General features: G+C 41.6%; 1 non-coding gene across 1 annotated transcript; it reads left to right on the top strand.

The window, feature by feature from the left end:
• The first annotated feature begins 21,182 nt into the window (after nt 1-21,182).
• Nucleotides 21,183-21,286, top strand: LOC128066294 (U6 spliceosomal RNA). The gene has a single exon (XR_008201200.1). It is a non-coding gene; the product is annotated as a U6 spliceosomal RNA (small nuclear RNA).
• The last annotated feature ends 5,297 nt before the right edge of the window (nt 21,287-26,583 follow it).

Genomic DNA, 26,583 nt, shown 5'->3' with positions numbered 1-26,583 from the left:
AAAAGCATCAAATCTTCAGTGCTCAGCCTTCTTTCTGGTCCAACTTTCACATCCTTATATGACTACTGGAAAAACTATAGCTTTGACTATATGGACCCTTGTAGGCAAAGTAATGTCTCTGCTTTTTAATACACTAAGTTTGTCATAGCTTTTCTTCCAAGGAACAAGTATCTTTTAATTTCATGGCAGCAGTCACCATCCATAGTGATTCTGGAGCCCAAGCAATTTGTTACTGTTTCCAATTTTTCCTCATCTATTTGTCATGAAGTGATGGGACTAGATGCCATGATTTTAGTGTCTTGAATGCTGAGTTTTAAGCCAGCTTTTTCACTTCCCTTTTTTACCCTCATCAAGAGACTCTTTAGTTCCTCTTCACTTTCTGCCATTAGGGTGGTCATCTACTGTCTTGATTCCAGCTTGTGATTCATCCAGCCCAGCATTTCACATGATGTACTCTGCGTAGAAGTTAAATAAGCAGGGTGACAGTATATACCCTTGATGTAATCCTTTCCCAATTTTTAACTTGTCCATTGTTCCATCCCTGGAGGAAGGCATGGCAACCCACTCCGGTATTCTTGCCTGGAAAATCCCGTGGATGGAGGAGCCTAGTGGGCTGCAGTCCATGGGGTCACTAAGAGTTGGACACGACTGAGCAACTTCACTTTCACTTTCATGCATTGGAGAAGGAAATGGCAACCCACTCCAGTGTTCTTGCCTGGAGAATCCCAGAGACGGGGGAGCCTGGTGGGCTGCCGTCTATGGGGTCACGCAGATTCGGACACGACTGAAGCGGCTTAGCAGCAGCAGCAGGATGTCTGCTAGAGCCTGTGCTCTACAACAAGAGAAGCCACCACAAAGGGAAGCCTGTGCACTGCAACAAAGATCAGCCACCGCTCTCCACAACTAGAGAAAAGTCTGTGCAGAAACAAAGACCCAGCACAGCCAAAACTAAACAAAAATAAAATTACATTAAAAATGAACTTCTTAAAGTAAAAAAGAAAGTTTCCGCTATTTTAATACAATAATAACGTTCTCCTATGTTTTCTTCAAAAAATTTCAAAGTTTGTCTTTTTTACATTTAAATCCTAACAAAACTGAAATTTATTTTGCATGTAAGAAGATATAGAGATCTAATTTTATCTTTTCCATCTCGTTCATTCTTGTTTTTAAATGTGTCTTTTTTTGTGTGGTTAGGATTTTTTTTTCATGTCCTTAATCACAAAATTATTCATGCTAATCACATTATTGATCAAACTATTAAGTTATTTGAAGTTCTTAGGTCCTAATTCTGCTGTTTGTTTTGTTCCTAATTCTAACTCTTAGAGGATTGTTTCCTTGATAGTCTAATTTTAGATTGTGAGTTCATCTTCAACAGAACTTTATTTGTGGATCTGTGTAGACTGGCTTTTCTTTTGCTTCTGTGTGGTACCCCTGATATACCACATGCCCAAGACTAATGTTTAACATTATTTCTCATCCAGAGTTTCTAAGCCTGGATAGGTATAAAAATAGTTAACCTCAAACTTACGAAGTAGGGACTTATGAGTACAGATCATCAGGGAAACTTTGTCTCTTCATGGAACTCTGGCAGAGAAACACAAGCTTCCCTATGCTAGTTGGTGGACTTGTTGTTGTGGTTGTTGTTCATTCTTACACTGAGATACAACCTTTTGGAGTTCAGACTACTCAGAGTTGAGAATATATTTACAGCAAAAGCACAACCACTTGGTAAAGTGATGGGCACATAATTAAATTACCCAAGGGCCACCTTGATTGATGTGCAATGAGCTAAACAAAGATTTTCTGTCTCATAAATTAAGAACTAGTAATTGTATTGTCAGAATCCACATTCCATGGCTTATTGCTAAATTCAGAGAAGGCTTGTCTCTTGGTATAAAATGATACCAACATCCGCTTTATTGCTTGAGGATTATGTAGTTTATTGTGGAAGGGAGATGTTTGCACTTTTTGTGCCATCCTCCAGCTTCTCCTCATCCTCCAGAAACCTTCTACCCCATCTGCCATGCCATGATGAAAATGCTACCAGAAACACTCAACAAGAGGTTGCTTAGAATAAACCTGAGAACCTGTGTCCTTGCTTGGGTATGAGAGAGTGTATACAAGCGGGGCTACCCATCCGACCATCTCTCCTGGAGGTACACTCCCTGTTCTCTTAGGAGCTTATTAATCACCTTTATGCTCTCCTGACTCCTAATCACAGGCGTTTGCAGTGTTGTGAAAACACTGCCTGCCTACATCTGTTTTGCCTATTGGCTTGGGTTCCAGGGAATGTTTGTGAGAGAGGAAGAGAACAAGAGATTGACAGTCTTCTGTTGACACTGTGGGGCTGTTTGGAAATGAGAACAATCCAGGTCTGATGTTGTAATTCCTCCTTTTATGGGCAAAAAAGCAATGTCTCAGCATGAATGAGTATAACTAAACACACAGGGACACACCCGAGACACAGTATGCACTCCCTGGACACTCACCACGTTTTTGCTGTTACCACTGTAGGAAAAAGGCAGAAAGACAATCTTTGCTTTCCTCTCCCAAGGCTACTGCCATTAATGAAATGAATAAAACATGAGACCTGAAGAGAAAAAATTCCTGACTTATGTATATTTCTTTCATTTTCCTCTCCTTCTTTTCAAGCTATAATTCTAACTCAGCTCAGTTCAGTTCAGTCGCTCAGTCATGTCAGACTCTTTGCAACTCCATGGACTGCAGCACGCCAGGCCTCCCTGTCCATCACCAACTCCCGGAGTTCACCCAAACTCATGTCCATTGAGTCGGTGATGCCATCCAACCATCTCATCCTCTGTCGTCCCCTTCTCCTCTTGCCTTCAATCTTTCCCAACATCAGGGTCTTTTCAAATGAGTCAGTTCTTCGCATGAGGTAGCCAAAGTATTGGAGTTTCAGCTTCAGCATCAGTCCTTCCAATGAACACCCAGGACTGATTTCCTTTAGGATGGACTGGTTGGATCTCCTTGCAGTTCAAGGGACTCTCAAGAGCCTTCTACAACACCACAGTTCAAAAGCATCAATTCTTCAGCGCTCAGCTTTCTCTATAGTCCAACTCTTACATCCATACATGACTACTGGGAAAACCATAGCCTTGACTACATGGACCTTTGTTAGCAAAGTAATGTCTCTGCTTTCGAATATGCTGTCTAGGTTGGTCATAACTTTTCTTCCAAAGAATAAGCGTCTTAATTTCATGGCTGAAGTCACTATCTGCAATGATTTTGGAGCCCCACAAAATAAAGTCTGCCACTGTTTCCACTGTTTCCCCATCTATTTGCCATGAAGTGATGGGACCAGATGCCATGATCTTAGTTTTCTGAATTCTAATTACTACTCATAATAATAATGGATTCATTTTAATTATATAAGTAATATATTTTCATTGATAAAAATTAAAACAATAGGGATAAATCAAAACATTTCTTTGCCTACTCTCCTAAACCTACAATGCTCCCCCATTGTGTATCCTTATTATTCATCCACTATGTATCCTTTTAGACTTTTTCTAAAGCATATACATTCATATATATATATATATTCACAAGTAAGAAAGCATATATTTTGTTTGGTGGGAGTTTTCTTTAAGGCATAAATTGTGTCATATTCTGTACATTGTGCTACATTTAGCTTTTCTCACTTAAGGATATATGCTGAACACATTTTCATATCAATACCGATTTATGATCTTATTCTTTTTAATGGAAGCATAATCCTCCATAGAGTGGATGTATAGTGGATATAATTTGATTATTTTCAAAAGCTGGAAATTTGGATTATTTAAAATTTTTTCACTATTGCAAATAATGCTATGATGAATTCCCTCGTATGTATCTTTTGGGGCACATGTGCCAGTGGTTTGTCTAGCAAAGGTACTGAGAAGTAAAATTTCTGGTTTTAAGGGTAATGCTTTCTTCTTTAAAACAACAATAAAAACTATGTATACATGTACATATGAATCTATCTATACAGTCAGCTTGGCTGCCATAACCTAGTATCATAGACTGAGTGGCTTAAAAAACATTTACTTCTCATATTTCTGGCAGCTGGGAAGTCCAAGATCAAGGTACTGGCAGGTTCAATTCCTGATGGGGGCCCTCTTGTTGGTTTGCAGACTGCTGTCTTCTTGCTATGTCCTCATATCGTGGAGAAAGAATGATCTCTGGTCTCTCTTTCTCTTCTTATAAGAACATTAATTCCATCATGGATACCCCATTCTCATGACCTCATCTAAACCTAATTATCTCCCCAAAGTCCCACCTCTAAATACCATCATATTGGAGGTTAGAGTTTCAACATATGAATTTATGGGAGGGACACAAATATTCATTTCATCATCTATCTATTTACCTAAATAGAGAAAAAATTCCTATGAAAAAAACAATTTCAAAGTCAGGATAAAGTAGTCATAAATCCAAAAGCAGTCATATGTCAATTCAAATATATCTATAAAACATTAGATGTGAGTGTTCTAAACATACCAATTAAAAGAACAGTAACTGTCAGATTGGATTAAAAGGAAAAAAAGCAAGATTCAACTATATGCTACTTACAAGAAACCTGTTTTAAATTTAAAGACATGTATAAGTTAAAAGTAAAGGAAGAGAAGCAAACACTTATCAAACACTAATAAAAAGAAAGTTAAAGTGCCCATATTAATATCATTCAAAGCAAACTTAAGAACAAGGAATTATTACCAGGGATGAACAGATATTACATTATGAGAAAGAGGTTGATTCATAAAGACTTTGCAATCATAAATGTGTATGCATCTAATGAGACAGCTTCAAAATACATGAAATAAAAACTGACAAAATTGAAAGGAGAAATGGATCTGTAGCTGGTGTTTTTTAAATCATTTTTCTCTTGGTAATCAGTAGAGCAAACAGAGAGAAAATTAGTAAAGATGTAGATGGCCCATGTAATACTATCAACCAGCTTGATCTAACTAACATTTAGTAAAAGCATCTGCCTACAATGCGGGAGGCCCAGGTTCAATCCCTGGGTCAGGAGGATCTCCTGAAGAAGGAAATGACACCCACTCCAGTATTCTTGCCTGGAAAACCCCATGGACAGAGAGAGGAACCTGGTAGGCTACAGTCCATGGGGTCACAAAGAGTCGGACACGACTAAGCGACTTCACTTTCTTTCTTTCTTTCTTTCTTTTTCACCTAAAACAGCAATTTAAAAATTGAAATCATTGAAGGTATGTTCTCTGACCATGACAGAATTAGATTTAAAAAAATCGATTACAGAAAAATATTTTTAGGATCCCCTAATACGTGGAAATTAAACACGTTGTAAATAACATATGAATCAAAGAAAAAGTCACAAGAGAAACTGGAAAGTATTTTGAATTGAATGAAAAGTAAAACACAATAGATCAAAATTTGTAGGGTGCAGCTAAAGGAGTCTCAGAGGTAAAGGTATAGTGGTAAATTCTTATAACAGAAAGGTTATTGGGAAACTCACAGAATTGAAAGGAAGATTGGAGAAACACAACCGGCAAGAGCAAGGGAGGAGACAATATCTAGGCCCAAAGCCAATATCATACTTCCCACCCATCCTGTGAGAGCATCATTGCATGAGTTGTAGGCCACTGACCACCACAGGATGCCTGAAGTTTTTACTAGCTCTAGAAATTGGCTCTCATCTGCTACAGTGCAGATCCTGGCACACACTTTACACCTCTCCATGATCAGCTCCTTCCAAATGACAGGCTGAGATCTCTTTGGTTTGGTGTTGTTTTTCCTGAGTTAAATAGAAGATTCTCTCTTTTTCCTCTCAAGTGAATGTACTAATATTTTTAAACTTAATTATTAAATAAAAATAACAGTAATATAAGCAGACTCTTGGCAGAGGTAGCTCTCATACCAGCTATTTTTCTGACCTCAGGCAAACTGTAAACTCTTTTGGACTTACCTTCATTGTCAGTAAATTGTAAAGGTTGGACAGAGTGGTCTCTGAGGCCCAGCTATTAAATTCTGTGATCCTGAGTAATACCCTTGAGATACCTGATACTGCTTTAACCTCGGAGGGCATGGATAACCAAGAGCAGCATTACAAATAGAGTAGATGCTTAGAAGACTAATTACTGAATGTGTAATGTGACACCACCACTGAACGAGGGACAAAATCTGATCTTATCCATCCATCATCCCCAATAACTGCGTGCAGGTCCCGCCCACATTTAGGTTCTAGGACATTTATTCCTAAGAAGCTCCACTCATCCTTATGGTTAAGGAATTGAAACAACCCTCCTGATTCCATTCTCTCTGAAGAAGTTACATAATTTTTATTAATCACCTGGATTATTCTGTAAAGTATGATTTATCAGAATAAGTAATTTGCTCCTTAAAGTTTTTGTTAGTACATACTCTATAGTCCTTTAAAAGCTTTGGAGTCCTGAAAAACCCAAACCCTTTCACGGAGATCAGGCAAAACCCACTTTAAAGTTTCTCTTCACCATATATGAAAGTATCTTGGAAATGCCACAATTTCCCTGGGCTTTGTCACTGAGGGCAAAATACAGAGCCCTGGGTCTTGATTGGACAATGGGTTATAATGAAGTGGGTAACCTTGCAACATAGTGAAAATAACACAGGCTTTGTCAGGTGGCCCAAGATGTGACTCACACTCTGCCTCACTAGCTGTGTGGCCTCAAGTTAATAATACTTTCTTATCAGGGCTATTAAGAAAATTTAAAAATTGTATGTAACACTTCTGTCCTATGGTAGTCTTCCAATGATGGTAGTTGTTAATACGATTACCCACGCAGAGCAATGTTGATGAATACAATAGACATTCTAGGGTAACGGGTATCCAAACGGGACGAAACACAAAGGCACACTACGGGAGGGAAGCACAGCCCAGACTAGGTGTAAGGAACTACTCTCTGATTTCCACAAAGCTGGCTGAACGGAATCTCCTGACATCAGCTCATCAGACACAATCTCCATGGGCTTTTATCAAAGCCAGTCATGCTTCAGTGCAGTCCACTAAAAAGCTGTTCATTGTCTCCTGACATGATCTCTATGCCAAGAATACTATCGGTCTCTTCATGCAGTGGTACATACAATGTGCTGGATCCTCCTGGAAGGTCTCCTTGTCTTTTATTCCACAAGACCAACAGCTCTGCATCCCTTCGTCTCCATCCTAGCTCTGCCTTGGCTCGGGTTGTTATCTCCTGTTTCCTGGCCTCTTGCACTGGCTTTATCTCTAGTCTCACTCCCCTACAAGCCATCTTTAATCTTGCTGCCAGGATGATCATTCCACTGCCCCCCTATCGTTTGAGGGAGAAATCATATTCTTCTGTAGCACGTATGAACCCCTCTATCATCTCTCCTGCCCACATCCTGCCTAAATACCCATTGCTTCTTGCTGTCCTCCCCCATTCACCTTCCCAGTCTCCCAAGAATACTGATCTAGCTACGTGTCCTGGAACACTGCATGTTCTGTGTGCACATGCAGTTAGTTTCTCCTGACAGGAATGCCCTCTGCTATTAATAACTTGTTTACCTGAGAACATGCTCAGCTTTCCTGAAGCCTTCCCTGACTCCTTCACTTGGCTTAAGGCTCTCCTCCAGAGTCAATCCAGCCTCCAGACAAATGTTGCTAAAGCAATTGGCCTATTGCAGTGCACTTGTTCACCTATTTATACCTCACAATTGAATCATAAGGCCCTTGAAGGCTCTTTGATAACAAGAAATACATGTGTTTCCATATTTATATCCCAAGGACCTAGCACAACGTCTGGCACATAGTATGTGCTCAATAAATGATGATACCTGTTCATATCAGTTAGGAATGAGTTTGGCTACAGGTGATGGAATACCTAAAAGTAACTTGAAGAAATAGGGAGCTGTTCCCCACAGATAACAAGACTTCTGGAAGCAGATAGTTACTGATGTTGTCTTATCTGTTTACTGATGCCATCAGGGGCCTTGGCTCTTTCAATCTTCCCCCTCTCAATCTATTCTCAACACAATCTATTCTGACTTCTGCAAAGCCAGAGAGATCTTGTTAAAATGTGAGTCAGACAACATCACACCTCTACTCACAGTCCTCACATGAACATTCAAGGTACCACACAGGGTGAGTGCCTGCTTTTCTTTTCTCTATAGTGCTTACCACTGTGTGTGACATACCACATCCTTTAGTATTATATATGAATATAATTAATTGTCTTTCTCTCTTATCACCACTAAAACATAAGCTTCAAGGAAGCAAGGGTGTTTGTGTGTTTTGCTCACTTCTGTATCTCTAGCAACAGTATCAGGGCCTGGCACATGATAGACACTAAGTATCAGTTTAAATAAATGAATGAATAGATCTTTCTGCTCCACCTCTCGTAGAGTCTTGGCTTGTCTTTGCATTTGTTGCCTCATGGTTATATGGTGGCTGCTATCTTCCAGACATCATGCACATGTCCAAAGCAAAAAAGAAGAGAGGGATGGGAAAAGTGGTACCAAACACATAGGTCCCCTTCTATCAGGAAAGCAAAAACTTTCCCAGTGCCAAGCTGACTTCAGCTCACATCTTATTGGCTCAGGTAATGTCATAAGTTTCTGCCAGCAGAGAGAGCAGTGAGGAAAGCAAGCAGGTAACCAGGCATGTTGCTATCCTGAACAAAACTGGTAAGAAGACGGGGAGTTGGATATAGGATGAGTAACTAACAGGGTCTGCCATGAAACTGCTGAAGGAAGGACCCACACCTTGGGAGCCGAGTGGGAACTATGACACCCTCTCCTCAAATCATCTCTCTGCATCTCATTTTCTCAGATGGCCACAGGAGTACCACAAAAGGGGCAGGCAGCCTGTGGTCTGAGCCCGAGGGAGTGCAACAGACACTGGTGCCTGCTTCCTGGAAGCTCACCGGGAGGCTGGCATATAATACTGTCCAAATGATTGCATCGCTCAGGCTCGCAGGCATGCGTGGCCTTGTTCAGGCAAAGAGTTCCTTCACAGCCTCTAAACCTGGTCACCATAGGTTAGCACTGTGCAACCTTTGGGTCCCCGGATGCACACTGATGGAGAAGCCTTGGAAGCTGCTGAACTGCCTGCATGCGGACTCAGTCAGGCAGAAATATCACGCAGTATCCTCCAGGCTCTGTGTATGCTCTTCCAGAAACAAGAGGATAGGATCAGAAGCCCTCTCTGCCTAGTGGGTCTGCACTGCTCTACATCCTCCAAGATGCGACTGAAGCTCATATGAACTCAAGGGAACCAGTGCGATGGTGGCTCAGGTCACGGATCTCACGGCAAGTGTAGCAGATATGACTCCAAGGAGAACAGACAAGTCTCAAGAAGGTGCAGGACCTTGACAGTTAAGGCCTAAGGCAAGGAGTCATGATGAAATTTCCTTCACTTACGCTAGCTCTCACCTTGATTCTGTCATGATAACCATCACCTTGCTCCTCGCCAGGTGAGGGGCTCCATGAGGGCAGTGGTGATGCACGCATCCTTTTTGTACCCTTAGCACACTGTCTAATGAATAGTAAACAGGCACTGAATAAATGAATGCAAGATTCTCTGAAGAGAGGATATGATAGAAAAATGGGGGAGAGAGACCCAGAGAGAATCCAATGCACCCTGTGGTTGCACAATCCTTCTCCATAGCCTTTGCATTGCAATCTAAAGGTTTTAACTAACTTCATGGCTTGAATATTTAGAAAGATCTTCTTTTCTACTTTTTGTTGAAGAATTGATACTTTTGAACTGTGGTATTGGAGAAGACTCTTGAGAGTCCCTTGGACTACAAGGAGATCCAACCAGTCCATCCTAAAGGAAATTAGTCCTGAATATTCATTGGAAGGACTGATGCTGAAGCTGAAACTCCAATACTTGGGCCACCTGATGCAAAGAACTGACTCTTTTGAAAAGACCATGATGCTGGGAAAGATTGAAGGTAGGAGGAGAAGGGAACAACAGAGGATGAGATGGTTGGATGGCATCACTGAGTCAATGGACATGAGTTTGAGTAAACTCTGGAGCTGGTGATGGACAGGGAAGTTTGGTGTGCTATAGTCCATGGGGTCACAAACAGTTGGACACGACTGAGTGACTGAATTGAACTGAACTGAACAAAAAGAGGGGAAAAAAATGCAAGCTTGTCCACAGGATTTAAAAAATTATCAAATAGTTTAATATCAAGATAGATAATTCACGGCTAAGAAATTCCATGATTCTGTGATTCCACCTCAGCTCTTTACTGTGAGAATATTTATCATCAAAAGGATGACCTTAACCCAAGGAAGTTTGTTAATGTGATCCCAAATATTTCTCATTGAACATGATTACTTTTAATAAATAGATGCAATATCTTTAGCAGCTAATCATCTTCTCATTTAATTAAAATATCTGTCATCTCAGATGTGGCATCCCGAGGCTGAAAGTCCCCAAAAGAAAGAGGCCATTTCCCCTGCATCACATCCTGGAGTGTTTCCAAAGCTTATAATGGTGGAAAGGAGATCCCTCTTATCTCTGATGCCAGCCAGTAGTATTCTATCCAGACTATTCCCACACACTCCCAACCAGATGAATTGTATTTCAAGAGAATAGGTCCTTAACCTGTGCACCATCTGATTTAGAATGCTGGCTTTTCCTGGCTTAAGAATTCAGAAAGGAAAAAAGAAAGAAGAGCTATAATTATAATCCCCCCAGCTCCCGCCCCTGTTGTCAGTATCCACAGGATTGGGAAGTTTGTCAACGTGGTGGAAGAAGATAGTTGCTGCTCAATAGCTGCTGCATTGGATATCCATGTGGCCACTGCTTCTGCTATTGTTCCCCTCGGCCGTAAGGAAAAGGTGCATATGAAGTCACTGGCTACACAGGACTGTCCTATGTGATGTGATGCCGTGATTCGGCCACCTCTCACAGTACGGCTTTTCATTCCAGGATAGCCCATTGTGCTGCTGTTTTGGAAGGAGCTTGGCGTGAGCACAGAAAGTCCATACAGCCACCCACAACTTGATCTACTAGTTGTGAACGGAAACTTTTGAACACGTTCCACCAGCAGCACAATGGTACCATTTACTACTTTATTCTCAGGGGAAAACGTTTGCTGTGTGAATAATACCAGGGACTTATGTAAGCCTCTTCATTTTCAGGGAGCTTTATGGGTGTTCAGTAAATTCACACAACACCCTGGTAAGGTAGCAAGGCATTGTCATGCCTTCTTTACAGAGAGAGAACCCAGATCACAGCATCGAATTTTTCCAAGGCCAAATGGACAATCAGTGGCATGGACTTTCTCCCAGAGAGACCCATGCTCTTCTGCTAGAGAGCACAAACAATTTCCCACCTACAGAAAAACTCCACAGGGTTCTATCCTGGATGTAATACTTGAGCATAACTACTTTGCTTGTTGATACATCTCCTAATGTTGCCTTAAATTGGGTTTTGTCCACATGGATGAAAAGGACACAAGACAAGGTGGGGGTACTCATATAGGATAGTGGTGAAGGTTTTGGCATTTCTCACTTGTTTTGCCATTGAGGAATTGTCCAACCTATGTTCACAGCATTTGGGGAGAGGAGCTGAGCATTCCTAAAACCTCATAATAAAAAGCAAAACAATTCTTCCTACAATATAGGACAGCTTTGTTGATTTCAACTGCTAGTTAAGAAACAGAGGGAAAGTTTTCAGTATTAAGGACAGGAATTTACAAATATTTTCTATAGTGAGTTGGACTGGGGCCTCCAAAAAGATACCTCTAAGTCCTAACCCTCAGGACCTGTGATTGTGACTTTATTTGGCAAATCAGTCTTTGTGTGTATAATTAAGGATCTTTAGATGAGATCATCCTGCATTTAGGGTAGGCCTAATTCCAATGACAGGCATCCCTAAAAAAGAAAGGCACAGAGAGATTTGAGACACAGACATGAAAAGGGGAAGACCACGTGAAGATGGAGGCAGAGACTGGAGGTATCCAGCTACAAGCCAAGGGAACTCTGATGATTGCTGGCAATGCAATGGCTGGATGGCATCACTGACTCAATGGACATGAGTTTGAGCAAACTTCAGGGGATAGTGAAGGACAAGGAAGTCTGGCGTGCTGCAGTCCATGGCGTCGTGATGAGTCAAACATGACTTAGCCACTGAACAACACCATCAGAAACTTAGAGAAAGGAATGAAATGGATTCTCCTTGAGATTACCCAGAAGGAGCCAACTCTGAAAACATCTTGATTTCAGACTTCTGGTCTCCAAGACTGTAAGGGAATAAATTCATGTTGTTTTATTCCAACCAGCTCGTGGTAATTGGTTATGACAGTTTGAGGACACCAATACACCTCTTCAATTTTTTCTAACCAATCTTCAGAATCATATGAATTTTAATTCAGTTTAGCTAAATACATACCATACCATATCTTTTAGTGTGTGTGTGTGTGTGTGTGTGTGTGTGTGTGTGTTAGAGAGCAATGTAGCTCTAAAGTGGTTGATAATTACTCTTCTAGATAAACAACAATAGTGAATGAAGAACTGCGTCACCCTGACTTGCTCCATTGTGAAAGAAGAGAGGTACCGTGAAGGGAAGGAGAGTCAAGAATCAGTGGAGTTTTTCTTACTGACTTATTCTACTCTGTAGTATCAATGCATATATATTCCACTCTTCCAATTTATCCTATCCCCGCTCTCTTCCTTGTGTCTATATGTTTATTCTCTACATCTGTGTCTCTATTTCTGTTTTGCAAATAGGTTCAAGTGTGCTATTTTTCTAGACTCCACATATACACATTAATATTACAGAGTGCTGCTGCTGCTGCTGCTGCTGGTAAGTCGCTTCAGTCGTATCTGACTCTGTGCGACCCCATAGACGGCAGCCCACCAGGCTCCCCCGTCCCTGGGATTCTCCAGGCAAGAACACTGGAGTGGGCTGCCATTTCCTTCTCCAATGCATGAAAGTGAAAGGTGAGAGTGAAGTTGCTCAGTCACGACCCTATGGACTGCAGCCCACCAGGCTCCTCTGTCCATGGGATTTTCCAGGCAAGAGTACTGGAGTGGGGTGCCATTGCCTTCTCCCATTACAGAGTGAAGTTACCCTTAACAACAAAATATATTGTTACCCTTAAAAATACATCCCAGTATACATTAGGTACAGATAAATACTGGTTGATTCCACTTATTTGAGGTACCTAGAATAGTCAGATTCAGAGTCAGAAAGTATCATGGTAGATGCCAGGGGCCTGCATGAGGGGTGGGGTTATGGGAAACTAGTGGTTAATGAGGATAGAGTTGATGGATAGTGGTAAGAGCTGCACAACAATGTGAATGTACTTAGTACCACTGAACTTTGCAGGTAAATGTGGTTAAAACAGTATGTTTTATGTTTGTGATTTTTACCACACACACACACACACACACACAAATTGAAAAAAAGAACCAGTTGCATGAATTCAAGTTCTAATCACAAAGCAATGGTTTTCATACCTTCTTTTCTCCAGGCCACTGCACCAGGGAGCACGCATGGCAAGGTGGGGCACAATATGTCTTTTAATAATCATAGTTATTATCATTATTAATTTAATACCACATGTTACACAAAATTTAACTATTATAAAAATTCATAATGTGGAAAATGAATATGCATATGGTACACATCACCCTGGTTTTCTTCCTCTGAAAATATATGTGCTCTTTCTCTCTCCCCCTCACCCATCCCACCTCACCCCAACCCACCCAGCCTTTTAAAAACTGGAATGGAGAACAGGTCTTTAGGACAGCTTCTAGTTTTTTGGCCTATTTCATTTTCATGAAGGGAATATTTACTGACTGTTCTGAGATGTAAGTCTTGTTTCTTGCAAGCTTTGGGTCAGGTATAAAACTCTCACTAAATACATCTGACTTGAGGTTACATTTTTGGTTAAAGGATGGATGAATAAGAGGCTTCCCAGGTGATGCTAGTGGTAAAGAATCCACCTGCCAGTGCAAGCAGACTTAAGAGAAGCAGGTTTGATCCCTGAGTAGGGAAGATGCCCTGGAGGAGGATGTGGCAACCCAATCCAGTATTCTTGCCTGGAGAATCCCACAGACAGAGGAGCCTGGCTGGCTACAGTCCATAGGGTTGCAAAGAGTCAGACACAACTGAAGCAACTTAGCACGCATGCACAGATGGGTAAACTTTTTGACAGTAAATATTTTGGTTTCTGTAGGCGTGAGGTCTCTGTTGTTACTACCCAACTCTGCAGGTGCAGTGTGAAAGCAGTTACAAACGTGTAAGCATGGCTGTTATACTATTCTACTGTGGCACAGCAAATGATCATAAACTTAGTGGCTTAAAACACTCACTTATTATTTCTAATTCAATAATAGGTTAGAAGTCCGGGTGGGCTTAGCTGAGTTCTCCATGTAGGGTCTCACAGGCTGACGTGAGAGTGTTGGCTAGATGGGCTTTTATCTGCAGGCTCAGGGGAAGAGTTCACTTCCAAGTTCATTCAGAGTGTTGAAAGAACACTAGTTCCTGTTGGTTAGAAGACTGAAGTCTCAGTTGCCTTGCTGTGTATTGGCTGGGGCCATGTCCAACTCTTAGCACCATCTCTCAGGGCCACCCTCCTGGTCTCCCCTCGTGCTGCTTGCTACCCCTTCAGAGCGTGACTCAGAGGTTATACCCTTTCATCAACACAGGGTCCCAACTACTCTTCCACAGCTGTGGGTGGGACAAGGGAGGAACACTGGGGCATGGCCCCATCCACAGCTGTGGCACATGGTGATTCTTGTGGCATTTGCACTCACTAGGCTTTCTCCTCTTTTCTCTGTTAAAACCTATTTATCAGATCTGCTGGCTATGACTGACTGTCCTCTTTGTCACTACTCCTACCTGACTCACTCTTTTTGCTCCCCAGAGCCACTGCTCATGAAGCCTGTGGGACTACACACCCTTGGGTAGGTTCAGAAGGTCTTATAAAATGACATCATGAAGTCACCTGCAAAGAGCTGCCTCCCTGCTGAACAGGGATTAACTCCGCTGTCTGCTTGCTCAGGTGGGACCTCTGCCCCTACCCCCTGCCCAGGGCACCACCAATGAAAATGCAGAAGCAGCCTCTGTCCCTCTTCCTCCCCACATACTTCACAATTGTTTCTTGAGGAACTTCCATATTCTCGAGGGGCTTCCCTTGTGGCTCAGACAGGAAAGAATCTGCATCCAAAGCAGGAGATGAGGGTTCAATCCCTGGGTCAGGAAGATCCCCTGGAGAAGGGATTGGCAACCCACTCCAGTATTCTTGCCTGAAGAATTCCAGGGACAGAGGAGCCTGGCAGGCTGCAGTCCATGGGGTCATAAAGTCAGATACGACTGAGCAACTAACACTTTCACTTTCATTGCAGCCTCCTTCCTAAATACAGCTCAGCAGGCCAGGCCCCTTTCTGAGGCCCCTTGCTGGATTCATTGCCCACAATCCTCTTTCTCTTCCATTTTCCTAGGGCAAACATGTGTCCATGCAATGAAGGCGAAGCCTGTGCTGTTGAAGCCATGGTTGTCTTCACTTATAATACTTAACTTTCTCTTCCTGACCTTGGATCTCAGGCCCTGAATATGTGGCTCCTACCCTAGCAGGGGTACGTGTGTCCCAGCTCAGTCATCTCAAGTTGATACTACTGGAAAGATACAGGGGTTTCCTGTTATTATCTGTGCCCAGAATTTTTCTGAGCCTTGGACATTTTTCTTTCCCTACGTTATAAACAAAAGTGTTATGTCTGACCACCCAAGAAAATCCTGACATGAGCCACCAAGGAAGATGAGACCTCCACCCCTAACTGGGGCCCTCTGTGGAGATTCATGGTGCAGATTCACCCCAGCAAAGAGAATTTATCAAACTTTACCTTCTTTGCTTATATTATGAGAATGGTGGCCTTATTATTGGTTCTCAAGTTATGGCATTCTGTTACAATATGAAATAGTGTTTCAAAGTATACATGTATTTCCTCCTAGGAATGCTGATACACATCCCTAGGAACTTTCTTTCCAGCCTTTAGAAAGCCAGCGCTATAAAACATAAGGGGAACAAGAGGGAGGATGGACACCACACAGAGAACAACTCTCTGGGATTTAGAGAGAAGCAGAGAAGAGTTCCACTGTGAAGCTCCTTTTTAAGATGTTTTCCAAGTTGAACAATGTTCTCAGAAATGGGTATGTGTTCTTTCTCAACATTACACCATGCCCATTATATTTGAAATAGCACAGCTCTGTATATTATGCTGTATAACTTCTGAAATGAAAAAGCTCTCACCTCCACACCATAAAAGCCCTGCTTAATAAATTTCTTGTTTCTTATGCAATTAAGTCCATATGACTCTCTTCTGCACCAGGCAATCCATTTTATCACTTGCCATTAGTGGATCCTTGAGGAGCAATGTAATGTGGCTCTCTAGTCCATAGAGCCAGCTGCAGAAATATGTGTGAACTCAGACACCCCCAGCCAGTGGCCGGGGAGGGCTCTGCATGTGCATTTTGGGTGTGGGAGTGGACCTGGTGGAATTTTGCCAGAGACACAGAGATCACAGCTAGCAATGCTCTCTTTTGAACTTGACCATTTAAAAATTTTGCCTTTCCTTGAGCAGTATTGAGAGCTAATAAAATGTATCATAATCCCAGGGTGTGAAAAACCATGAGACTTCCATCACTCCTGCTCAGCAGAAGCAAGGAAAAAAATAACAACATGACAGCCCGATCGACATATAAGAACAGGCATCATTCCCCAGGCAGCTCAGCTCTGCGTGGTCTTGTCTGGTTTGGTACTACAAAGTGCCACTGTTCAGTTTAATACAACTGATCTGGCCTTTCAGAGGCACATGCAAACACAGGCTAAGATTGTGTCTGCCAGGACTGACCTGAAAGAAAGGGAGAGGAAAAGATGGTATTACTGATTCCCTTTCATGTCCACAGAATCCTGTGAAAAAGGAGCAGAGGGCTTAGTCATTGTTTCAAGCCCCTGAATATTACTGTGACCAGGATATGTTGGGTTCTGCTCAGTATTTGATTTGAGTTCCAATTATTTTAGCAGTAAACAAAATAATGTCTTGATGAAGGTGAAAGGGGAATGTGAAAAAGTTGGCTTGAAACTCAACATTCAAAAAACTAAGATCATGGCATCTGGTCCCATCACTTCATGGCAAAGAGACGGGGAAACAATGCAAACGTGAGAGACTTTATTTTTTCTGGCTCCAAAATCACTGCGGATGGTGACTGCAGCCATGAAATTAAAAGACACTTGTTCCTTGAAAGAAAAGCTATGGCAAACTTAGTGTATAAAAAAGCAGAGAAATTACTTTGCTGACAAAGGTCCATATAGTCAAAGCTATGGTTTTTCCAGTGGTCATGTATGGATGTGAGAGTTGGACCATTAAGAAGGCTGAGCACTGAAGAACTGATGTTGACACTTTTGAACTGTGGAATTGGAGAAGTCTCTTCAGAGTCTCTTGGACTGCAAGGAGCTCCAACCAGTCCATCCTAAAGGAAATCAACCCTTTAGGGGTTGAATATTCATTGGAAGGACTGATGCTGAGGCTGAAGCTCCAATACTTTGGCCACCTGATGAGAAGAGCTGATTCTTTGGAAAAGACCCTTATTCTGGGAAAGACTGCAGGTAGGAGGAGAAGGGGGTGACAGAGGATGAGATGGTTGGATGGCATCACTGACTCGATGGGCATGAGTTTCAGCAAGCTCCAGGAGATGGCGAAGGACAGGGAGGCCTGGCGTGCTGTAGTAATGGGGTGGCAAAGAGTCAGACATGACTGAGGGACTGAACAACAACAACAAGACAAAGCAAAAGCTGAGTGAATCACATGCATTGCAATTTTGAAAGCCTTTCCCAACATAAAGATAGCTAGTAACTTTTTAGCCTACATTTTATATGAAGAAAAACAAATGCTTCAATGAAGTGTCCCAAATTCTTAGAAGAATCAGAGACACCAGTGACTTCAGTGTCTCTGGCCCAGTTTAGCAGTTTCAGCCTTGGCAGCAGTCCCACTGACAGGACAGAGGGCTCTTTGGGAAGACAGAGGCTATTTGAAAAGCGAGTATTATTCATAAATTATCTACAAATGGTCCAATTCCTACAATACCCAAGTTGCTTAGATTTTCAGAGGGGAAATTTTAATCACAGATCATTTCAGGTTGATTTTGTATAAGCTGAGGACAATTTTGAGAATTCAAATGACCAAAAAAAGGCAAAACAGTCTCTCCTGGGACTGCTCAGGAGACTTGTCCTTGCTTGTGATGCGTTAGTTAATTACCATCTGCATTTTGCTTTACAATTCACAAAGCCCTTTTCTTGGACTCTCAGAGAGGCCTCACCCTCTGCACCTGGGAGGAGCTGCCGAAAACATCCTCCAGGGAGAGAACTAATGGTTAATTTACTGTTGGAGCATACCTAGCTAGTTAGCTGTTGGCACAGGTTAGGTATTAGAGACTAAGTATTAGAGTTCCAATTCTGCCTGTCTTCCCTAAGCATTTCCCCAGATCAGAAGCTGTGTCTGATCTATATGTAGCCATCTCCCTGCCTTCCTCCTCTCTCCCTTCTTTCCTCCCTCCCATCCTTTTTCCCTCATCCCTCTCACTCTTCCCTTCTTCCATCCTTCCACCCTTCCATCCCTTTCATTGTTTCTTTCATTTATCCAATAATTGTTTACTTGGCTTTCACTATGTGCCAGCTGGCTTCCTGGATGGCTCAGTGGTAAAGAATCCACCTGCCAATGCAGGAGACATGGGTTCAATTCCTGGGTTGGAAATACCCCTTGGAGGAGGAAATGGCAACCCACTCCAGTATTCTTTCCCAGAGAAGCCTATGAACAGAGAAGCCTGGCAGGCTATAGTCCGTGGGGTTGCAAAGAGTCAGACACTACTGAGTACTGAGCACGCACACACATATGTGCCAGCCATGGGATTAGGTGCTGATCAGAGATCAAAACACAGTTCCTTCAGATGACAGTGGAGAAAAGAGTAGGACCTGAACCGAACCCTCCCTTATCACTGAGCTCTGTGGAAGCTCAAAGATTTTAGCCCATGAGAATTCATATAATCAAAGGAAAAATCCTCTACCATCTCTATTTCCACAATGATGAATATAAGACTCTATTGAAAGATGATCTGCCTGAGGTTATAAAACTACAAGCAAAGCTGGTGGGAAACTCTCTTTTGGGCCTTTAGGCAGAATGGCCATGATTCTTCAGGGTATATTTTTGGTTTAGTTGAGGAAAATGGAAGAGACAGAGGGATGGTCATGTATTACCAGGCCTGTTCAATGAACTGCAGCTGAAGGAATGGCTTTGAATCATAGACAATGTTTGCTCAAAGTAGGCATTTGATGATTTTAGAATAAGTGATCCAGAGGATGGTTAAGAAAGTGTGTTCATCCTTGCCCTGGTTCATTGACTCATATGCATAAAATACATAAAAACAAGCTAAGAAATATTTACCTACAGGAAAAATGACTGATATAGCAAGAAAATCATAGGAATATAGGTATGTTATTCGTTTAGAAGGCCAATTGCTGGCCGAATATATACTTGTAAAATTGATTTACAAATTAATTCTCTAGGATGAATAATACAGTGGTGATTCTAGTAATGTTGATTGCTACAGATGTAAGAATGCAATAATAAAGAAAGTAGGACAAAGCTAGATAACCCCAAGTCTCCCAGTCTCTAGCATATATTGAAATTACCTCAAGGGTTTGTCAAGACTTGCATGAGGAGGCTCACCCCCAGACTTTCTGATTCAGGAGGTCTGAGAATTTGCATTTCCCTGGTGGAGTTGAGCTGCTCCTCCATCTGGGACCACAGGGAGAACCCCCGAGTAGAGATCAGCTTGAGCAAGACCATAAATGGCCAAGGCAGAGCAAAAAGAGCATGACTGAGTTGGAGGGGCATCTGGTGACGGGGACTTTGAAAAGTACAACTCTTGTGAGGTACAACCCTAAGTGCCAGAGTTAGAAAAGAAAAGATATTTTCAAAAGCAACAAAAAGACATTAAACATTTTTGATGAGAAGCAAGGTGGATCTCAGAGGAGGGCATGGCAATCTACTTCAGTGTTCCTGCTGGAGAATCCCAAGGGACAGTGGAGCCTGGCATGCTGCAGTCCATAAGGTCACAAGGAGTCAGAACTGAAGCGACTTAGCATATGTGCATGCATGGTGGATTTCACAACCCATGTTTCAGAAAGATAACTCTAATGACAAGGTAGGGGCTCTAGGTCTTTTTGAAAGCAGAAGAATTTATCTGGGTGGAGTGAGTGAAAGTCACTCAGTCGTGTCCGACTCTTGGCGACCCCGTGACTATATATATGGTCCTTGGAATTCTCCAGGCTAGACTACTGGAGTGGGTAGCTGGGGTCTGTGGTTATTCTGTATAATTTTGATACAGTAAACTAAATGAGATAGAGAAATTAAGTGACATGATGCAAAATAAACTGATATTATCTTTTAAAAATACTCCAGTATTATCATATAACAGTACTATTGATTTCTTATTAAAATATTTTAATTCAAGCTATATATAGATATATATACTTTTCATAAATATTTTTGAAAATACAAAAAAGAGAAAAGAAAGTCAATAACCCCAACTTCCACCAGCACCAGCGAAACACTCGAGTATTGCATTGTGTATGGTCTCCATCTTTTTAATGCGCAGGAGAATTTCATTCTCTGCTGTGACCATACTATAGATAAAAGGTTTTCTTCCTATTACTTCACAAAATTTATTTTCTTAAGTCACTGTAAGCTCTTGCTAAACACAAGAGTTGCACATGAGTATGCTATAGCAGATACTGACGTTTGCCTATATAACAGTCATATTCCAGATTTTCCCATGCCTGATTTCCAACATTTTTAGGCCAACACTTCTATTATTTGAATTAAGCAAATCTTGATTAGTATTAAAAAAGAATCATGGTAGTTCCTTCTTGCTGGTAGTTGATTTAATGGCTGTTACTTTAACAAAGGTTTTATTTTGACTAAGTTCTCCAAGATAGAAGCTGCCTGAATAATGATCCCCAAAGTCATAAGATCCTAATCCCTGGACCTGTAAATGTGACATTATTTGGAAGATGGCTCTTTCCAGATGTGATTAATTTAAGCATCTTGAGATAAGTCAGTTTCACTGAACTATATGGGTGAGCCCTAAATGTCCTTACGGAAAGAGGTGTCCTTACAAGAAAGAGGCAGAGCTTACCTCTATAGCCCGTGTACTAAAATCGAAACAATACAGAGATTAGCATGGCCCCTGCGCAAGGATGTCATGCAAATTTGTGAAGCATTCATATTTTAAACAAGGGGTGGGGCAGGCAAAGGGAGATTTCACACAGGCACACAGAAGAGAAGGCGATTTGAAAATGGAACAAAGATGTATGGCAAAACCAATACAATATCGTAAAGTAATTAACCTCCAATTAAGATAAATAAATTTATATTAAAAAAAAAAAAGAAAATGGAACAAAGAGAGATTTGAAGGTTGTAGTGATATGGCCACAAGCTGAGGAATCCTAACAGCCACCAGAAAGTGGAAAAGGAAGGAAGGCGCTCTCCCCAGAACACCCGGAGAGAGTATGGCCCTAATGACACCTCAATTTTGGCCTAGCAATGCTGATTTTGGACTTTTGGTCTCCAGAACTGGACAGAATACATTTCTGTTGTTTTACGTCACCATGTTTGGTGTCAGAGAAGCTGCAGGCAACTAACATAGATCAAACCCTTCTTGAAATGTTCTGTCCCAGTTCTGGTTAAATAGACATGGTCTAGCAGATGGAAGGGTCTTCCTGGAAAGACTGTCTTACTCTTAAAAGGAAACACATGGTGGGAGGGAGTCTTATTTCTTCTTCCAGATGTTGTTGCCCCTACATACAGCATTAGAACTGGGGCAGCCACCTTGAGACTGTGCCACTGGGACACAAGCCAATGCGCCAAGGATGGGAGAGAAGAAAGACGGGACAAACTTGGGCCTTGGATGACAAGTTTTGTTGGATCCCAGCCTCAACCACAGACCACTGCCTATGCTCTTTAGCATCACAACAGCAAAGTTAGGTAGTTGTGAGGGAGATCAAATGGTTTACAAGCTTAAAATTAGGCTATCTGATACTGTAAGAAAAAGTTCACGAGCTTCTGCCGTTCTTGAACACAACTATCCCAACTGTCCTTTTATTGTTGGATATTGTTTTTCTAGTTTCTCCAAAAACTGTCTTTTTTACACAGGCTTTGATCCACAGAGAAAGAGTCAGATAAGAAAATAAATAAGCATGCATGGAAACAATTCACAATAATCTCCTAGATCATCAGTGATAAAGAATTCACCTGCAATGCAGGAGATGCAGGTTGATCCCTGGGTCAAGAAGATCCCCTGGAGGAGGGCATGACAACACACTCCAGTATTCTTACCTGGAGAATCCCATGGACAGAGGAGCCCGGCGGGTCCATAGGATCCATAGGATCTCGAACAGCTGGACACCACTGAAGTGACTTAGCATACATGGTTAGATCATCTGTAATCTTATCAAAGTCTGTGAAAGATTGTGATCAATGTGTGAGATAACATTTTCCACATATAAATAAATATAGGTGATCACAACAACTTAATTTAAAATCGCAGGCTAGTCTAGAAGAAGGATAAGAAAACAAGCTTTTCTTTTCCTATTTTAAGTTTAAATCAGCCAAACCAAACTTCCTCCTGGGTTGAAAGATGTTGGTGGGACTTACATCATAGTGAATGTTATTACAGCTGAGAGAGAAAGGGCCCTGGACCCGGTTTCCAGTAGGCAAGTTTGAAGCACCCACACTTCACAGTTACAGCCTGTGCAGGGGAGATAACTATTGTTCAGTATATAAGGCAGGACTCAAAGTGTGTCATGTAAATAGAACCAACTGTATACTTATTGATGTTTGACTCCATGCCTTTTTTTTTTTTTTCCCTCTTAAAGAGGAAAATGGTCACTTCTTTTTAGACAGTTCCCCTCAGCTGAGCTGTGCTCTGAAGGCACCTTCCTTAAAGGGATCTGAGGGTTAGGCAGTCCTATAGTTAGAACTGTGGCTGCACAAAAGCAGGTTGCGGGAGGGCGTGACTGACCAAATAACCCTTTGAACTTTGTGAGAAAGTCAAGCTGCAGCTGTCCCAGCCAAACACTTCTACTTTCTTTCCTAGAAGCCGTGTAAGGAGGTCTCTCTTGGTGCAGAAAGAACAAGGTGGCTGCAGCATCTAAATTTTTGTGGGTACTTTCAGGTCACCCCTGGGAGCAAATAAATCAATGAGGTGTATAGTGATCTGAAATATCCTTGAGGATGAACCGTACCTTGTCCGTCTGTCGGAAGGAGCCATCTAGGATGAAGCTGGCAGCCTGGAGTGAGTCCAGAGTTAACAGCCCCTGAAGGCAATTTTCCATAAATGCTTAGGATCTGGTGATACTCCTAACACACACACACAGACACACACACACGGCAGCAAAAAAAAATCACCACCAAATCCTCAGAAAATCACTAATAGTAGTGTCAGACTCAGAGCACAAATAATATGGGCAACTATTCAATTCCACGAGGACTCAATAAGAATCAATAAAAGTGCTTTTGGAAAGAGCCCATTTGGAACTTCCAGCCTATTCGGTGCTGCTTTCTTTCCAAAATATCTGATACAGGAGACTTCCACTTCCTTTCCCGAAGAATGCTGGATGAGTGTTAGGTTTTCCATATCAACCTGGCAAAACAATAAGCCTCCCCTCCTCCGCCTTTTCTTAACTGAGATAGACATTAAAATCTGTGAGTGCAAAAGCACTCATTATATTGAAGGTTTTTAACTCTTCTGTAATATTTTAAGTAAAAATGGTAACAAAAATAACTAAAAGAAATAAAACTTTTTATTTGCGATATTAGGAAAAGAGCATTTAAAACTTGGGCACCTTTCCTTTAATAACTTGGAAAGATTTTTGTGCATTTATCTGCTATCTCATTTAAAGTTTGATGTATTCAGTTGCTCAGTTGTCTCCAACTCTTTGAAACCCCATGGATTGCAGCTCTCAAGGCCTCCCTATCCATCACCAACTCCCGGAGATCGCTCAAACTCATGCCCATCGAGTCAGTGACGCCATCCAAACATCTCGTCCTCTGTCGTCCCCTTCTCCTCCTGCCTTCAATCTTTCCCAGCATCAGGGTCTTTTCCATCAGTCAGTTCTTCGCATCAGGTGGCCAAAGTATTGAAGCTTCAGCTTCAGCATCAGTCCTTCCAATGAACATTCAGGACTGTTTTCTTTTAGGATTGACTAGTTTGATCTCCTTACTGTCCAAGGGACTCAATATACATCCTATAAAATGAGCTAGTCAGGCTCAGGGTGATTAAATGACATATTAAGTTTGCATTGTTTTCTTATTAACCATGTTTGTGATCATTATTAGTCTGTGCTTCTAAGCATTTTAAAACACAGAAAGCTAGAAAATTATTCATTAGTTCATAATGTGAATAAAAATGTCAGCCAAATAAAGGACCCTGATTTGGCAAGGAGGCAGAGATTTTACCATCAAACAGATGTATGAAAGCAGCTAGAGCTTCAGAAAATTTACTTGGCCCTCTGAGCCTCATTTTCTCATCCATGAAGTAGGCATAGCAATATCTACCAAACAGCACTGTTACAAGAATTAGAAATAAAATTTGGGACTTCCTTGGTGGTCCACTGGCTAAGACTCCGAGCTTCCAATGCAGGGGACCTGGATTCAATCCCTGGTCAGGGAACTAGACCCCACATGCCACAACTAAGATCCAGTGCAACCAAATAAAATATGCAAAGCTTCTGGAAAATGGTAAAAACTCTTTCACTGTCAGGGATAAATGCACATAGAAACAAAAAATCAATAAAGCAAATATTCAGCACACAAATAGATTGGAAATATTGAGAACTAAAGTGTTTTATTTCTTTGCAAAAATGTCATGTAGAGTAATTAGAACAGTGCTTGCCTTCTCGTCATGTAACAAAATACAGACCAAGTACCTTTTCTGTGCCTTGGTAGATTGTCCATCTCTTTCAAAAATTTGGATGTTTCCACCATTTTATCCTTTGTATTTTTAATATCATGATGTATCCAAGAGTCCTTTTAATATGTGTGCATGGGAGGGAGGGCTAGGGGAGGGATTTTTTTTTTTTTGGTGGTGGTGTCACTTCCCCTGAGACATCATCTTTTTTCATTTTCTGCACTTATGGCAATACGTTCCTGAATTCCTTTGCTCTTTGGTCACTTACCAGAGTGGCTCCAATGTCAACATTCCCATGCTCAGATGGATTTTCTAAACGTAATTTACGTTCGATTTGAATTTTCCTTCCTGAATTATCACCTTTTGTTTCTTTCTTCGCTTTCATTTTTGTTGGCAATTCATTCCATTGATTATCCATTTGTGTAAAATGGCACACAGGTGATCACTGGAAGACAAGGAGGCAACCCAACAACACATTTTGCTGTTTGTGAGTAAACGGAATAACAAATGCACAGTGACCAATCACTAACAGAGTGTGAAAGGAGTGACATGATTGTGATGGTGAGGTGCATATTGAGGAGGTGATGAGCTCCCTAAATATGTGCACTGATGAGCTAGCAGCACACTTTGTACTTCATGCACCTACCCACAGTTCAGATACCAGGGTGACTGAAATCTGAACCATGTTGCTAGAGGGGACTGGTTTTATTTAACTAAACTCAATTGTGGTGACTGAAATTCACATATATTGGAAACCTACAAAATGCGGACTACCTGTAGTATCTTTGGGTTTCTTGGCACTGGGACTTGCACACATGTAACAGTGAAATGGTTGCACATTTTAAAGAAGCCAACATTGATTTTATTTTGCCAACTTGTTTTTTTCCCCATTGTGTAAAATAGTAGGGTGTGGCCACAGTGAGCATTATTGTTTAATCATTTCATTAACAATCCAGCCCACATATCTTTTCTCCTCACCCCATGGACCTGCTCTTTTAGGATAATTCCATCTCGCTCATCAAGTAGTAGTGAAGATATTTCCTGTCTTCATGAAAAACACTTCCATCTTCTCCCTGCCCCAGGGAGGAAATGCAGAGAATGCTTATCCATCACAACAGGATGTAGAGCTGTGTACCTGGGTCCTCCCCCATGTTTCAGATTTAATGCAGTCACAACCCAGGCACAATTCTAAGCAATATGCCATATGTGCGGTTCCCAAGAGAAATCAGAAAAAATCTGCAGGAAGTTAGGCAGGGCGGCAAGCCCCAAAGACATTGAATATTCTTTGCCATAATATTCCACTTCCTTTGTGGTTTTCATGGAATTTAGTATATACCTTTGTGTCGGGGGTGGGGAGCGTGGGGGCAGGTTTGAGGAGTGTGGAATCTGTATTTGTCTCATCCTGGTGCAGATGTTAAAGAGAGAAAAAGAACATCAAGAGCTAGAGGTGCATGAAAAGGGAAGAGCTAGGGCTGTAAGGATCAGAGTGCATCCTAAGATCATCATGGTTGGACAAAAGTGTGTAGTAAGAGGAATGTGTCTTAGGGGGTATATCCCAGAGGCTGATCCTGAATGCAAGTAGTTAATGTGGGTGGTCACACCAGGAAGACCAGGAGGGTGGG

The sequence above is a fragment of the Budorcas taxicolor genome, chromosome 20 (genome assembly GCF_023091745.1).
Source record: "Budorcas taxicolor isolate Tak-1 chromosome 20, Takin1.1, whole genome shotgun sequence".
Lineage (NCBI taxonomy): Eukaryota > Metazoa > Chordata > Mammalia > Artiodactyla > Bovidae > Budorcas > Budorcas taxicolor.
The sequence above is the reverse complement of the archived record's forward strand: the minus strand, read 5'-3'. Positions and strand labels throughout refer to the sequence as shown.